Here is an 18486-nt window from a genome sequence, read left to right on the forward strand (position 1 = left end):
TCTCCTCTAGGGCTACTGTCATCAAGACCATCTTGTGCCCTATGTACCAGCACGTCGTAAATATAACAAACATCAGCAAAGATCAAGAACTTCGGCTTTACAGGAAACCCTTGAAGTTCTTCTGGGGCAGTCTACTCCAGGAGGTTGACATGAAGATCCTTCAACTTCCGGAGAAGCTGGGAGGCTTTGGCCTCCCCATCCTTAACATCAAATACCTGAGCAATACCGCCTTCCATCTTAGCAGGATACTACAGACCAACCATCCCTGCAGCTATCCTGTGCAGTATTTCTTAGGCTTCAAGCTTCCCCTTTTTGGGATCCCAGCCCACCAGGGTCCCAAGGCGGATATTGTTCCAGTGGATTACAATAGACTTTGCCAGCTAGTACAACAACTCCGCTCGTCGGGTGTCAACACTGCCGGGATCCGGAACAGCAAGATGCGGTATGATCATCTCCTTAACATCCTTCATACTGACGTTCTGGATCTAGGAATCAACAACAATGACATCCTCTTCGGCCACCTATCTAAACATCGAGGCTACCCGTCGAGAAAGGACCTGGCCTGGAGGATAGCCTATGGACACGTTCCAGTCAATGTGAATAAGTGGTGGTTCAACAACAACCTGGACCCATTATGTAGCTTCTGCTGGAGCCCGGACACCGTAGAGCACGCTTTCTACGGGTGTCCCATCTCCATCTTCATCTGGAGGAGGCTAAGCGACGTGCTCCGCATCCCCCTCCTACTGTAGGAGCAAGTGATCTTCCTGCAGTTCGCTCCACCAGCCAACAACAGGCAGAAGTTACTAGTATTTATCATCAATGAATTCAAATATCACATCTGGAAGGTTAGGAAAAAATTTTCCAACTATGCTAATCCTCCGAGTCTGTTGGATCTCTCTCGGATCGTCCTCTACATGTTCTATGGCTCCTTAAGAAGATTTTTACATCTCGAGAGAGAGGCTCTGGGTGACACCAAATTTAACAACAAGTGGTGTTCACCTCCAATCCTGTGTACTGTCAGAAACAACACCATCAAGTTCTGCCTGCTGCTGCTTTAAGATCTCCATCTGCAGCAGCAGCTCCACTCCGAGTCATCTTCTTGGTCTCTGCATCCCCCCCCCCAGGTCTGTTTTGTTTCCTGGTCTCCCACGGAGGTAGTTCGGAGGAAAAACCCAGGCAGCGCAGGCCAACTCGAGGCGGGCTGCCCTGAAGGGGCGGGTCACCTGGGCACCGGCTACCTCCGTGGTCCTTTTGATTTCTTGAGGCAGATCTCCGAGGAGGGTGAGGAAATATCACTTGATAGCTTTAAGCTAGCAAGATGAGAATAATGAGCTGAGGCCTATTTTTCTTCTTTTTCCCTATCCCCCACCTCCCTACCTGCCCTTCCCATCCTATTCCGCTTCCTCTCCTCTTCCCCTCCCCCCCCAGCACCCCACCTTGACCTCTCTGTCATTTCCTTACCCCTCTTTTACTTCTCTTCAGGGGCACTCTGACCCCTTTATTTTTCAATAGGCCGATGATGGGTTTATTCTTTACTCTCACCCACCTCAATAAAGGTCGAAACTAGTCTGGGTAGTGGCTCTTCCCTTAATGCATAACATTATACATATCTGCAAGGAGATGTGTTTTGCATTATGGGAGATACTGAGATAGGAGTGATGTTAGCTTCCTCCACCTTTGCAACGAGTTTCCCGGTGTTGTACCACCTTACCCCAGTCCTGAAGATACTTTCAGGCGTAAACTTTGTTGGTTCACACTTGGATAAAGGATTAAACTAAATTTATTATAATCTAACCAAGTGAAAAATAAACTTTCAATATACAAGATTGTCTTTGTCCGTTCTGTGTTTTTGTATGTGTTATGTGTTTTGAAATTATTAAGTATTTCTTTTTGTTTTATTTTGCCTGTCCTTAAAATTTATAATAATACTGGTGATTTAGTGGTAAGTTTTACATTTTATTATTTTTACTATTAAATCTCCTTTTATTTTTAATTCAATTTTTTTTTTTTAATCATAGAAATTTGGAATTTCTAACCCTCCAAAATGTCTTCTAAAAAATTATCATTTCAATAAAAGAAAATGCATCACGTGATGAAAATTCTAGAGAATTAAACTGTGATGATATAAGTCTAGATGAAAAAGATCAAAAAAATGAAAATAATGATTTTCAAATTCAAAAGTGGCAAATTTCAAAGAAAACCCGCAGAACATTTCTGAAAATACTTTTCAGTATAACGATCCTGCTACATGGCCTTTCCCATTAAACTCTGCAGTTCGCAATTATATTTTATCTTCAGATTTATTAGAATGTACCAAAGATGAAAGCACTGATTTCGTTTATCCCAGAGACACAGAAAATCGATGTTTTTCAGCATCAATGTATTATAGAATAACTCCAAATGTGAAAAATATTTCCGAAAATGGTTTATTTATTCAATATGTGGCAATAAATTATTCTGTATTTGCTGCAAATTATTTTACTCGAATAAAGTAACTTCATTGTGGAAGAAAAGCTTCGTGAAGAACAAGCTGGATTCAGGCCAAATAGAGGCTGTCAGGATCAGATCTTCACTTTACGACAAATAGTCGAGAAAGCATGGGAGTATAACAAAGATCTGTATTTAAGTTTTGTCGATTTGGAAAAGGCATATGACAAGGTGCCAAGAGAGAAGCTATTCAATACGCTGCAGTTATATGGTGTCAATGGGCATTATATCAAGCAATACTTAGTCTTTATTTGAGTTGTGAGTCAGCAGTTAGAATTGAAGGAAGTACAGGAAGATGGTTTAATGTTAAATCTGGTGTGAGACAAGGATGTACATTATCCCCTCTGTTATTCATTATCTATATGGATCACATTATGAAGGAATGTGGTATTAAACCTGATATCAAAATTGGAGATGTTAATGTCAGCTCTTTGCTTTATGCAGATGATGTTATACTTCTAAATAAATCCGCTACAAGTCTGCAAGATTCTCTGACTAAATTGAATAGCTGTTGTAATAGATATGGTATGAAGGTCAGCAATAAAAAGACAAAGACAATGAAAATAGGCAGAATCATTGAAAATGTCAACTGTGTTGTGAATGGAGAACCTGTGGAACAAGTAAAACATTTCAGCTACTTAGGCACAATTTTTACTGAAGATGGTAAACTAAATATAGAAATAGACAACAGAATCAGCAAAGCTGGTATCGTGGGAAGTCAATTGAATAAATTCATATGGAATAAGAAAGAAATTAGTCGGAACACTAAATTAGCTGTATACAAGACTGTGTTCAAACCAATTTTAACTTATGGATCTGAGAGCTGGGTCAGAAGTAAAACACTTGACCAAAGACTAGAGACCGCAGATATGAGAGTCCTGAGAAAGATTAGAGGCGTGAACAGATGGCATCAATGGCAATATCATATTAAAAATGAGGATATTAGGAAAGAACTTGACATTGTCAACATCCAGGAATGCATTAGCAGAGCTAATCTCAGATGGTATGGTCACTTAAATAGAATGAGAGAGGAAAGATTAGCAAAACAAGTGTTCTCTGCCAGGTTGGCAGGAAAACGACCCAGAGGAAGACCAAGATATAGGTGGATTGATACAGTACAAAGTGCCTTAGACGATAGAAATATAAGATCTGATAATGTTGGAGTCTTGACAAGTAACAGACTGATTTGGAGGAAAATTGTAGATAGGAAGTTAGTAATGATGTAATTTTTTCATGTAGTACTGTCATATCCTGTACACCCCTTGAGGGTACATGGCAGGAATTTGATGATGATGATGATGATGAAGTAACTTCAGCCTTAGGATCAGTTGGTCATTGTAAGTGGAAACATATAAATGATTACTTAGAGTTATGAAAATTCACCACAACATGTAAAAAATTATTTCAAATGGGTTGAAATAAATACGAGATTTCAAAAAAGGAAAACAATAGATGAAGAAATGCAGTCAGTCATTGTTAAAGAATGCAGCATTGGAAAAATGTATTAAAAAGGCTGTGTGATGTTATATTATTTTTATCAACCCATAATTTGGCTTTCTGCAGTTCATCAGATCGGTTGTATACTCCAAATAATGGCAATTTTTTGGGTTTGATAGAATTATTGAGTAAATATGATGTCATTATTATTCACGAACATGTACGTCACATTTTGTCGAAAGAAACCTATGTAACATATTGCAGCAAAACTATTCAAAACAAAATAATTTCTTTTTTGGCATCAGCTATTTACGATGATATTGTTAAGCGTGCCAAAGAAGCAAAATACTTTTCAATTATTTTAGATTGCACCCCAGATATTAGTCACAAAGTACAATTTTGTTTTATTTTATGATTCATAGATTTAACAGAGTCTACTTTAGTTATTCAAGAACATTTTGTTTCATTCAATGAAATCAATGAATCTACAGGAGAATCATATGATAAGATCATTAAGTTGCTTTTAGATTTAAAATTAAATATTAATGATATTAGAGGACAGGACTATGACAGTGGGTCCAATATGTGAGGGAAAAATAAAGGTGTTCAAGCTCGTTTACGGCAAGTAAATCCCTGAATATTTTATTATTATTATTATTATTATTTATTTTTATTTTTTTTTTTTTTATTATTATTATTATTAAACAAGACCTCATGGAGTCAAAGACTCATCTAGGATTATTACGGGCGACTCCAGGGAGTCCTTAGACTCATCGAGGGAGGCCCTAAATATCATGTCCACACAACTATACGACATTCTCACAGTATCTATCATACCATGCCTTGACCTCATTCACCGTCATAGCACCCACAACAGACTCTGGCAGCTTATTCCACTCATTTACTACTCTAAAGTAAAGAACCCAGCCCTAACACCCCTGCTAACCACACCCTTGCCCAGCTTCAAAAGGTGTCCCCTAGTTCTCCCACCACCAGTCCTGATCTCAAAAATATCCTCTTAATTAATCCTATAGGAAACCCTTTAGCAATTTGAATGTCTCAGTTATATCTCCCCTTTTCTGCCTATCAACTAATTTCTGCAACCCACAAATCTTCAACCTGTTCTCATAAGGTTCATTTCATAGACCTGCTATCATCTTAGTCACTTGCCTCTGGATCCTCTCCACCTCCTCCCCATCAAGAAGGAACCGAGGTGACCAAATCTGGGCACAGTAGTCGAGATGAGGTCTTATCAAGGCTCGGTACAGAGGTACAATAACTTGCTTGTCTCTGCTCGTCAAGGTATTTTTCAACAACCGAGTGAGTTGATGAACTGATTTAGCTACTTTTGCAATGTGCACCCCCCTAAACTTCATCTCCCTATCCACTAACACTCCCAAGTCCCTGGCCTCATCAATCTCCTGGAGTACAGTTCCACCAATGTGGTATACTGCTGCTAATCTTTTCACCCCAAAATGCATAACCTTACATTTTGTCACATTAAATTGACATCCATTCTCCTTAGCCCAGAACTCCAATCTATCCAAGTCATCCTGCAAGATTTTGACATCTTCTGCATTCACTATCGCCCAACCCAACTTTGCATCATCAGTAAACAAATGAACTGTTCCTCTTAGATCCTTCCCTTTATCATTAATGAACAAATTAAACAGCAGTGGTACAAGAGCAGAACCCTGCGGCACACCACTAGTCACAGGCCGTCTTTTGGACTCTACTCCTGAATAAACTACTCTCTGATATCTCTCCATCAACCACCCACCCACCTAACCATCTCACCCAACCCTATATCCATTCCCATATGTTGTAGTTTACGGATTAGAATTCCATGTGTTATCCTGTCAAATGCCTTAGCCTGGTCCAGCAGTATCACTGTAAACCCATTACCCTTATCCAGTTCAGCTGTCACCTTATCATAAAACTTGAGCAAGTTACTGAGGCATGATCTACCCTTTACAAAGCCATTCTGTCACCCGTACAGTATCTCATTTTCATCAATCCATTCCTGTATTTTTCCCTTGACTACTTTCTCCAAGACCTTGACAATGACTCCTGATATGCTGATCGGTCGGTAATTTGCAACAGTAGTCTTGGATCCTCCTTTATGCAGTGAAACTATTTTCCCCTTTCCACACCTTCGGGACTAAACCAGACCCGAGACTCAGATTAAACAACATGGTCAAGGGCACTGAAAATTCCTTAGCTGCTTCACGCAAGACCCGTACCAGTATACCACCCAATCCCACAGATGTATTCACATTATGGTTCTGTAATAGACTATTCACCTCCACTTCATTCATCATAATTCCCGTATAAACTAATGGTTCCTTCATTTTTTCAATATCACCACCTGGATGATATACTTTTGCAAAGTGCTCGCTCAGTAATTCCACTATATCGACTGATTCAGTGACCATCATTATTCCTTAAAATCATTTTGCTGTGTACAGTTTTTTTCTTGCTTGCAGCATATTGAAAGAACTGTTTGGGATTCTCTTTAGCTTGCATAGCTAGTTTCCTTTCATAATCCGCTTTTGCTTTTTTTACCAAGCTCGTTACCCTTCTGGCCTGTACTTTATACCGTTTGTGCCTGCAGGTCACCCCTTTCTTTAAATTCCCTCCACAGTTGTTTCTTTTTTTTGCAGCTCAAGCTTAATGATGTTTTTCATCCATTTAACCCCTACTTGTTTTACTATTCGGACCCTAGGTATACAATCAGACATAACCTCATGTAATTGCTCCTTGACCACTTCCCTTGCTCTATCGACTTCCCTTGCAGTTGTATATGCCATGGCAATCCAAGCAATCTCCTAAGCTTGTCATACTTGCCAGCACGGTAATTCCACATATACCCTGTCTTAATTGAAAATTCCACATCTTTAGACACCTCCCAGGTCAAGACCTTATGATCACTCTCACCAATAGGTGGCAACATGGTCATATTCATTACAGTCAAATTCTGAGATGCTATTACCAGGTCAAGCACTCTCACACCCCTAGTATTTTCAATTACAGTCTCAGATAGTTATCCCTTAATAATTGAATAAAATCCTTTTCCTTCCTCACATGTGTCCTCTCCTCCTTCCAATCAATGTTACCATAGTTGAAATCCCCCATAATAATTACCCTCCTTCCACTCATTTCATCAATTTCCCTATGCATACTATCTCCACCATCTATTCCATCACCTGGTCTATAGCAGCACCCAACTGTATAGTTTATTCTGCCAGTCTCAATCTCACACCAAATAGCCTCAAATGAGCTCTTTTCACTATCCTGTGATACAACTTCAATTCTCCTTGGTTGCAGTTCATCAGCTATCATCAATAACGCCCCTTCCCCCATTTTATTCTCTCTGTCCCTCCTAAACACACTATAACCTACAAATTCTATCCCACTAACTATATCATCTTCCATCAGCCATGTTTCACTAATGCCAATAACCTGTGGCCAGGAAGAGCCAATCAAGGCCAAAAATTCTTCCTTCTTGTTCCTAATACTCCTGGCATTAGTATACATGAAACAGTGATCCCTTTGTCCCACCCCTATCTTGATGCAATATTCTAAATATCCCATTCCCATTTTTTGTCCTTAGTACTGGCTCGGGTACATTATATACATTCTTACACTTAACTGTCTCACTGATGTCCACATACCCCCTCCCCCCCCTCCTTGGTAGTTCTAGTTTCCCTGGTTCTGCACATCCATTTTCACTTCATTCAGCAACACTTTTTCCAGTCACTGCACACCAAATCCATTCAAATACAGGCCATCCATCTTGTATAAACCCTTTCGCCCATCAAACTCATTCCACACCACACTGTCTGCATAACCTACGCATAATGTCATTTGCGATTATGGCCCTCCTTCTAAACTCCTCTCTGTCATACCGCAGAAACAGACTCACTATGCTAACTCTGTCACTCTTTTCTTTCTCTACCTTTAACAATACTTTCAAGTCCTCTCTCATAAAAAATTTATCTCCTTTCAATTCATTTGTACCTGCTACAACTATCAATTCTTTCACCCTCTGTTTTTGCGCTCTAATACTCTCACTTACATCCTTAAATTTCGCACCCGGTAAGTACGATTTAGTTAAACTCCCGTCTATCACTACTCTTAATAACGAGTCACCATACAACACTCTTTCCTTCATTTCAGACACTCTCCCACTCTTGCGCTTATTTTTCCTTTCAAACACTTGTTTATTTACGTTAGCTGAATCACGCTGGAAAGAGTTTTGCAGGTGCTCTAATTGCCGCTGGGCATTTTGTATCACTGCGCGCAACCTAGCGATCTCACTTTCTACAAATAATTCCTCATTTTTTTATCATTTTACATACCTTGTGGCTGCCTTTCTTTAAATTTGGTTGTAGGAGATGCAGCAATGTCTTGGTTATCCTCCTTGGTTATCCACAATCTGTTTCATTTTTTGGTGTTATTCAATGGCTTTATACATTATTTTCAGCATCCTTTGCTAGATGGAAAATTTTGACTGATAAAGCAGTATGTGAAACTCGTTGGGAGAGTCGTATTGAATGCATAAAGTCAGTTATGTATCAGATTGTCGAAATTCATGATGCACTGATAATACTTAGTGAAAATTCAACCAATGCAGCCACCAAATCTGAATCTTTAACACTAGCAGAAAAACGTTGCGATTATTCCTTTTTTAGTTGTTAGTGACTTGGTATGACATACTTCATCGGATTAACATAGTTAGCAAATCAATGCAAACAAAAAGTATGGATTTAAAAACAGTTATAAATTTATTAAAATCATGTATGGAATTCATTAGACAATACCGTACACTAGAATTTGAAAATGCTTTGACTCAAGCTGAGGAATTAGCAAAGCTTTTAGGAACGGAGCCAATATTTACTGAAAAAAGAATAATTTGTAGGAAGACATTATTTAGTTATGAATCTGAAGACATTCTTGTTATTATGAGAAAACAAAGTTTGGAATAACGATATTCAACATCATTTTGGACACGATATTAACATCTCTTGAAGAAAGATTTGAACAAATAAAAATATGAGCAAAATTGGTTTTATTTTTTAATATAACTAAAATAGGCGATTTAAATCAATTAAAAAAAAAGTGTATGGATTTGCATTCAATTCTTCATCAGGAAAATAATAGTGACATTGACAGGAATGAGCTCTTTGAAGAAATTAAATCTCTAAACAGTTTACTTCCAGAAAACATCAATTCGCCATTGGAAACTTTACAATTTTTAAAAGCAAATAATTTGCAGAATATAATTTCAAATACATGGGTTGTTGCATTGAAATTCTGCTGACGATTCCTATTACAGTAGCAACAGTTGAGAGAAGTTTCGGCAAATTGAAACTTATCAAAACATATTTGCGATCAACAATGGGAGTGAGAGATTAAATTCTTTGGCCTTACTATCTATTGAAAATGCAGTTGTTCAGAAAATAGACATTAGTGAAAGAATAAAAACTTTCGCAGATTTGAAATCAAGAAAAATATATATGTAAATTATAATTGATAAAATCAAAAGTCTAAAACCCATAATATTTTTAATAACCAGTAATTTAGTAATTCTTTTTTTGTATGTACTATTTTATTTTTTTGTTAGTGAATAGAAATGATAAGTAGAAATCTTGAAGTTATGAAATTATTAATCATTTGAGAAAACCTATACCTTCTTACAATCAGGAAGTATTAAATATTTAAAAAAAAAAAAAAAAAAATCTTGGGGCACCAAAAAGGAGTTTGCCTGTGGCGCAAAATTGTCTTAGTCCGGCCGTGAAGAGGTGTAATGTATGGGGACTCAATGATCTGCGGTGTTCAAAATAGGATGCGTTAGGAGTGTTTGCCTGCAGGAACGATAGAAAGTGTGGCTATGGCAATTAAGAGGGGTGAAAGGGTGGATGAGATGATTGTGATGGTAGGATCAAATAACTTGACAGGTAATGTAAATTGGGCAGTGAGAGATATGAGATTCTTGCTTGAGGTTGTGAAAAAGAAGACACAGAGAGGAAAGATAGTGTGTGTGTGTGTGTTGCCTAGGTATGATAGTGACGAGCTGAGCAGAAGAGCAGTAATATTGAATAACATAATAGCTAGAATGTATCAGGAGAAGATTGGAATATGTGGATGCTTGGAGGGTGTTTGAAAACAGAGAGGAATTGTATGCGAGAGACTGCTTCCATTTGAATGAGGATGACGTAGGCATCTGGAGAGATTGCTGTTCTGAACGAGTCAGTGTGTCCCAGGGAGGATGATAGCAAGGGTGGCCTCTTGCAAGAATGGGTACTTGGGAGAAGGGGGATGACATCAGGTAACGCTGAGCTCAGTGGAGTCTAGAAGGGATAATGCTGGGTATAGAAACAATCGCATTTTTATGCTATACACTAATGCCAGGAGTATCTGGAATAAAGGAGAGGAATTGATGGCACTGATAACATCGGCCTGGCCAAAGATTATTGGGATCACTGAGACGTGGTTGACAGAAGAGGATATAATAACAAGAATAGAAGTAGCAGAGTACAGCATTTTTTGGCATGATAGGAAGAGAAAGCGTGGTGTTGGTGGAGTACTGCTTATGATAAGTGAAGACTTATGTCCTCTAAGAGTGGAGGCTTTGGAAGGCAGTGACACTAATCATTTTGAAAGCATATGGTGTGTGGTAGAGGTGGGATATTTAGTGACGTATTGCTACAAACCAAGGAGCGAAGAGGGTGTAGACCAGGAGATGTTTAGACAGTTGAGCTTGGCAAGTGCAAGAAGAATGATTGTTATGGGAGATTTTAACTACAGCAGTATAAATTAAGGAGAGGAAGATGCATGTAGCAATAAGGGAATGGAATTTCTAGAATTCTTGAGGGACAAATGTCTTAGGCAACATGTAATAGAGGGAACCAGAGGTTCAAGAGCTTTGGATTTGGTCATAGCATCAGAAGAGTTGATTATAACTGATATGACATCTCTTCCACCAGTTGGGGAGAGTGACCATGTGGCTTTGACTTGGAAGATCAATAACATGCAGGAGTATCAAAGAGATGGGAATGATGTGGAATTATAAGGCAGGTGATTATAATAGTCTTAGACGTCAACTTCGGGAAGTTTCATGGAAGGAGGAATTGGAGGGACGGGATATCACTAGTGCTTGGGAAATTGCGAAGGAATATTTGTTAGCAACAATAGTAAACTGTATTCCACGAGTGAAGAAGAGGACACAATTTGAAGTAAAGTGGATGACAAACAATATTAAGCAGGAATTGCATGCGAAAAAGAGGCTATGGAAGAGATATAAGGAGACAGGTGAAGAGATGATGCATGAAGAATATAAGACACAGGCCAGGAAAGTGACTAGTATGGTAAGGAAGGCAAAACTGGAATATGAGAAGAGATTGGCCCTAAGATCCAAAGAAAATCCTAGGGAATTTTTTAGTGACTGATGCAGAGGACATAGTGGAATTGTTCAGTGAACATTTTATTGGAGTATTTCATCCTGGAGGAGTAAATTTTAATACTGGAGGGATAGAGCAGGTTCGAGGTTTAGAGGTGCAGGAGTAGAGTGTGTTCCAAATACTGAGTACTCCAGGTATCAGTAAAGATGTGGGACTGGATGGTATTTCACCATGGAATTTGAGAGAATGTGCTAAAGAACTGACAGCTCCTGTGACCTGGCTTTTCAATGAAAGTCTGGCTACGGGAAAGGTACCCGAGGAATGGAAAGAAAGTAAGATAGTGCCATTGCATAAGGGTGGTAGCAGACTGGAAGTGTCTAATTATAGGCCAGTTTGTGTGTCATCAGTAGTTGTTAAGATCTTGGAGAAATTAGTGAGCGACCGTATACAGCATTGGGCAGATGAGGGTAATGTTATCTGTGAGAATCAACATGGATTTGTGAAGGGACGCTCTTGTTTTAGTAATATGCTAGCCTTTTATAATAAAGTTACAAGAGCAGTAGATGAAGGAAAGGCATATACTGCCGTTTTCTTGGATTTAGCGAAGGCATTTGACAGGGTGCAACATGATAAGCTGATATTTAAGTTGCAGCACATGGGTCTGGATGTCAGGTTGGTCAACTGGATTCAGGATTGGTATCAGAGAGTTGTGTATGGTGGGGCAGTTTCAAGGAGCTAGAGGGTTACAAGTGGCGGTCCCACAGGGCTGAGTATTTGGACCTACACTGTTTAACCCCTTTATATCAATGACATTGTCAGTGGATTGCAAGGGGATAGTCAGTTGTTTGCGGATGATGTGAAGCTGGAAAGGTTCATTAGTAATAGTGCAGATGTGGTAGCCTTGCAAGAGGATTTGAATAAGCTAGACAGAAGGGCAAATGAATGGAGGTATCAGTTTAATGTAGGAGAATGTAAGGTCTTGAGGTTTGGGAGAAATCGACGAGACGCTGCATACTCTATTGGAGGAGCTATAGTGGAGGAAGTAGTGGGGAGACAAGGGATCTGGGGTTGATTGATAGAAACCTGAAAATTAGGGAACATATTGCAAAGGTGGTGAAGGTAACTCAGAGGATTGCTGCAATAATGAGAAGGACATTGATCAGCAGAGATAAAAGAGTTATCATTCCGTTTTATAAAACTCTGATCAGACCACACTTAAGACGATTGTTCACAGATTTGGTCCCCAGGATTTGAAGGGGATAAATTAACTGTAAAAAGGGTACAAAGGTGGATAACAAAGATAGTTTCAGGACTGTACAATGATATGAGGATCGGCTGAGGGAATGTGGACTGCAGAGTTTGGCAGATAAAAGAAGGAGAGGTGATATGATTGCGACTTTTAAGCAGTTGAGAGGTGGTTATAGGGTTGACGCTGGGGAGTTCTTTCGCTTGGTTGAACAGCATGAAGGAGTGATGACAAGGGGCCATCCCTGGAAGTTACGAAAGTAAACTGTGAGCAAGAGGGCGAGGAGTGGTTTCTTTGCATGGAGAGTGGGTGAACCATGGAATGCATTTCCTGAGTCAGTGGTGAGAGTGAGAATGGTCAATGAGTTTAAGGAGTGGTACGATAGACTACATGGAGAACACACTCTAAACAGAAATGGTAAAAAATTGATTGACTTTGTAGTTTATAATAACCTAAAAATAATGAATTCCTTCTATAAACATAAAGACATACATAAATATACTTGGGCAGCAAGAGGACGGAAATCAATATTAGATTACTTCATATTAAATGAAAAGACATCAAAATTTTCACTAGATGTTAGAGTTCACAGAGGATATGAAATAAGCAGTGACCATTTCCTTGTTAAAATAAAATTAAGATTACCACCTAAATGGCTAAAAGTAACAAGAACAGAAAGAAAAATTGAAACATTTGTTTATAAAACTAGGCTATTGAATGACACAAATATACAATGGCTATATGAACAAAGAATTAACCAATATCTAGATAAAATAAAACAAAATGAAGAAATAGAAATAGAATGGCTTAATATAAAAACGATACTAAATGCAGCAGCAAATGGAAGCTTAGGAAAGACCAAAAAATTCAATAAAAGAAAAAAACTGAAGATCTGGGATGATACAATCAAAGAAATAATCAAAAAGAAAAAAAAAGATGCCTATCACAAATGGTTAAGCAGTAAAAGATTAGAAGATGAAATAGAATATAAAAGAATAAGAGCCATAGCTAAAAGAGAAGTCAGAAAAAGACATAGAGAATCGTGGAATAAATTTGTTTCTAATTTAGAACATGATTTATATAAAATAAGACCCAACATATATAAGATATGTCCCTTCACAAATCCATTTTGAAACACCTAAATGCAGATACCAAAGAAAACATAAAATTAAACACTGAATTGAAATTAGAAGAATTTCTAAATTACTACACAGAACTGTGGACAGACAAATATTTTAAAAAAGACAACTGGCAAACAATTAATGAAAATGAAAAGGAAATAACTGAAGAAGAATTAGAAATCAGCCTGAAAGAAACAAGAAATGGAAAATCACCTGAAGAAGATAAGCTAGGTTCAGAACTATATAAATACTCAGGAACAGATTCAAAGAAAGACTCTTATTATTTTTAAATAAAATTTACTCACCTGGTATCCCCCAATAGAATGGAAAAAAGCAATTGAAATTCCTATCTTTAAGAAAGGTAATAGAGATGACCCTAAAAACTATAGCGGTATCAGTATACTAAATTCCTGTTACAAAATATATAGCAGAATCTTAAATAACAAACTAATGAAATATTCCGAAAACTTTATTCTAGAGGTACAGAATGGATTTAGAAAAGGACGATCATGTATAGACCCAGCCTTTTGCCTAAAATTAATAATAGAGAAAAGAAGAGAATATAATTCAGAAACACATATTGCATTTATTGACTTTGAAAAAGCATTTGACAAAGTTAAAAGAAACATATTATTTAACATATTAAAAGAAAGACAAATGCCAAATAATATCCTAAAAGCTATCACAAGTATATATGAAAATAATCAAATACAAATAAGATTAAATCATGAGCTATCATATACAAGAGAGATAAACCAAGGGGTCCGACAGGGATGTCCCCTCTCAGCAACTCTTTCTAATATCTACTTAAATGAAATAATAATAAAATGGAGTAAAAATTTACATCAAGGAATTAAACTTTCACCTACAGTTAACTTAAACACTCTCCTCTTTGCAGACGACCAAATAATAATTACAAATTCTGCAGATAACTTACAGAAAGCTATTTTAAATCTAAATGAGATATCCAAAGATTATGGTATGATAATATCAACAGAAAAATCAAAAACTATGGCCTTTAAAGGACAAGATCCAGCAAGAACTAAAATAGTAATAGATAACAAGATCTTAGAACAGGTGAATTCATTTAACTACCTAGGATGTATGATCACATATGAAAATGAAAAAGATATAAACGTAAAAATTGCAAAATATTTAAAAATAACAGGTGTAATTAACTCTATATTTAAACCAAACCTAGTTCAAAAACAAACCAGACTAAAAGTATACAATACATTAGCCCTACCAGTCTTGTTATATGGAAGTAAAATCTGGACAATAAAACAAAAGACAAACAAAGATTAACAACAGCAGAAATGAAGTTTATGAGAAAAACTGCAAAGTATACCCTATTTGATCACAAAAGAAATGAAGATATTATGAAAGAATTAACCCAAGAACCAGGAATAGAAAAAATTAAAAAATATAAACATAAATGGATGGAAAACGTTCAAAGAATGAAAACAGAAGGATTACCAAAACAAGCCTTAAAGTACAAGCCATTAGGAAAAAGAAAACCAGGACGTCCTCTTAAACGATTCAACGATGACTTCTAAGGCCGGAACAGGCCATGCTAGGCCTAAATCCTTGATACATATGATGATGATGACGATGACGATTGACTTTGTGTTTCCTAAGAGGGACCTCCCAAGGTGAGTCTTGATAGACTTTGTGTTTCCTAGGAAGGACCTCCCGTGATGAGTCTTTTGACTCCATGGAGGCCTGAATAATAATAATAATAATAATATATGCTCATATTTTCAAAGTACTTCTTACAGGAATTTCTTTAACTGAAGAAACAACATACTTGATAATTCATATCATTTATTAGTTAGAAGAGAAGAATTTATTTTAAACACGTCTCCATTATGCTTTGTAAGAATTGCCATTTTTTCACATTGCATGGAAGTGGTGTTTCTGTTTGATGAATATTGTCCCTATTACTGGAAGGTAGGACTATTTTGCTTCTTCTATTAAATTCTCTCTCATTAAGAAAAGAAAGGATAACTGAGAAAATATGACATTTCATTATGAGGATTGATATAATTTTTCTGTTCTTCTTAGTTCACTCACAGGAGTAATAGTGTTGAAAATTTAGTTAGTTTTCTTTGGAATACAGTTTGATGGATTACTGTGTTATATATTTGCCTATATGTTTCTCCTGGTGAATTTGCTTAACTCAGGAACTCAATGTACCTTTTTATTTGCAATAAACTTTTTTTGAAAGAGACAGTGTGCAAGAACTGTTCAATGACCTCTGTATATATGCTATTAAATTAGTAAATAATCATTGTAATATTTGATAAGAGTAAATTATTTATTTAGATATAGTTGGAGTACTTTCTGCCTTTAGCTAGAACAATTACTAGAACGATTATAATAGTCTTAGACGTCAACTTCGGGAAGTTTCATGGAGGGAGGAATTGGAAGGCCGGGATATCACCAGTGCGTGGGAAATTGTGAAAGAATATTTGTTATCAGCAATGGTAAGTTGTATACCACGAGTGAAGAAGAGGGCGCAATTTGGAGTAAAGTGGATGACAAACAATATTAAACAGGAATTGCATGCGAAAAAGAGGCTATGGAAGAGATATAAGGAGACAGGTGAAGAGATGCATGAGGAATATAAGACACAGGCCAGAAGAGTGACTCGTGTGGTAAGGAAAGCGAAACTGGAATATGAGAGGAGATTGGCCCTAAGATCCAAAGAAAATCCTAGGGAATTTTTTAGCTATGTGGCCAGTAGGAGGAGAAATGACTGTGGAAGAATGATATTGTGGGATAAAAATGGGAATAGAGTGACTGATGCAGAGGACATAGTGGAATTGTTCAATGAACACTTTATTGGAGTATTTCATCCTAGAGGAGTCAGTTTTAATGCTAGAGGGATAGGACTGGTACGAGGTCTGGAGGTACAGGAGGAGAGTGTGTTTCAGATACTGAGTACTCTGGATGTCAGTAAAGCTGTGGGACTGGATGGTATTTCGCCACGAGTTTTGAGAGAATGTGCTAGGGAATTGACAATACCTTTAACGTGGCTTTTCAATGAAAGTCTGGCTTTGGCAAAGGTGCCCAGGGAATGGAAGGAAGGTAAGATAGTGCCATTGCATAAGGGTGGTAACAGACTGGAAGTGTCTAATTATAGGCCAGTCTGTGTGTCATCAGTAGTTGTTAAGATCTTGGAGAAAGTAGTGAGGGACCGTGTACAGCATTGGGCAGATGAGGGTAATGTTATCTGTGAGAATCAACATGGATTTGTGAAAGGACGCTCTTGTTTTAGCAATATGCTAGCCTTTTATAATAAAGTTACAAGAGCATTAGATGAGGGAAAGGCATATACTGCAATTTTCTTAGACTTGGCGAAGGCATTTGACAGGGTGCCACATGATAAGCTGATATTTAAGTTGCAGCACATGGGTCTGGATGTCAGATTGGTCAACTGGATTCAGGATTGGCTGTCTGATAGGTATCAGAGAGTTGTGTATGGTGGAGCAGTTTCCAGGAGGCAGAGGGTTACAAGTGGGGTCCCACAGGGCTCAGTACTAGGACCTATATTGTTTAACCTTTATATCAATGACATAGCCAGTGGATTGCAGGGGGATATTCAGTTGTTTGCGGATGATGCGAAGCTTGGAAGGATTATTAGTAATAGTGCAGATGTGGTAGCCCTGCAAGAGGATTTAAATAAGCTAGATAGATGGGCAAATGAATGGGGGTGTCAGTTTAATGCAGCAAAATGTAAGGTCTTGAGGTTTGGGAAACATCGATGGGATGCTGCATACTCTATGGGAGGAGTTATACTGGAGGAAGTAGGGGAGACAAGAGATCTGGGGTTGATGATTGATAGAAACCTGAAGTTTAGGGGACATATTGCAAAGGTGGTGAAGGTAACACAGAGGATTGCTGCTATTATGAGAAGGACACTGACCTGCAGAGATAAGAGGGTTATCATTCCGTTGTATAAGTCTCTGATCAGACCACACTTGGACTATTGTTCTCAGATTTGGTCCCCAGGATTTGAAGGGGATAAATTAACCGTGGAAAGGATACAAAGACGGATGACAAAGATGGTTTCAGGACTGTACAAGGATAGTTATGAGGATCGGCTGAGAGAATGTGGACTGCAGAGTTTGGTGGATAGAAGAAGGAGAGGTGATATGATTGAGACTTTTAAACTGTTGAGAGGTGGTTACAGGGTTGACACTGGGGAGTTCTTTCGCTTGGTTGATCAGCGGGAAGGAGTGATGACAAGAGGCCATCCCTGGAAGTTACGAAAGGAAACTGTGAGCAAGAGGGTAAGGAGTGGTTTCTTTGTGTGGAGGGTGGTTGAGCCGTGGAATGCATTGCCTGATGGAGTGGTGGGAGTGAGAACGGTCAGTGGGTTTAAGGAGTGGTATGATAAACTTTGTGTTTCTCAGGGGGGGACTTCCCCTCGATGAGTCTTGACAGACTTTATGTCTTAGAAAGGACCTCCCTCGATGAGTCTTTTGACTCCTTGGAGGCCTGAATAATAATAATAATAATAATAATAATTAAAAATAAGATTTCTTTGTTCAGCTGAACACTTAAACAGTTTGTGAATAGTAAGATCATTTAATGAGCAAATCGGAAATTCTTGCCTTCAAAACAGATGAATACAAAAAAAAAAAAAAAAAGGAAAATCATTAATTCATTTTTTACAGTTCTTTTGTCTCAAGTACAATGTTTAAAATTTAAATGCTTTCATTTAGTTCAGCTATCTAACTACAGATTGCTTTCATTTAAATGGCCTCACGTCAAGTTTTTTAGTTCA

At 37.8% G+C, this 18486-nt stretch overlaps 1 protein-coding gene across 1 annotated transcript in view; it reads right to left on the bottom strand.

The window, feature by feature from the left end:
* Nucleotides 1–18486, bottom strand: part of LOC150096202 (uncharacterized) — an 881296-nt gene that overhangs the window by 133675 nt on the left and 729135 nt on the right. The window lies entirely within an intron of this gene.

The sequence above is a fragment of the Typopeltis vanoorti genome, chromosome 19 (assembly GCF_054136105.1).
Source record: "Typopeltis vanoorti isolate ZY-2024b chromosome 19, IOZ_Tvanoo_1.0, whole genome shotgun sequence".
NCBI classification, from domain to species: domain Eukaryota; kingdom Metazoa; phylum Arthropoda; class Arachnida; order Uropygi; family Thelyphonidae; genus Typopeltis; species Typopeltis vanoorti.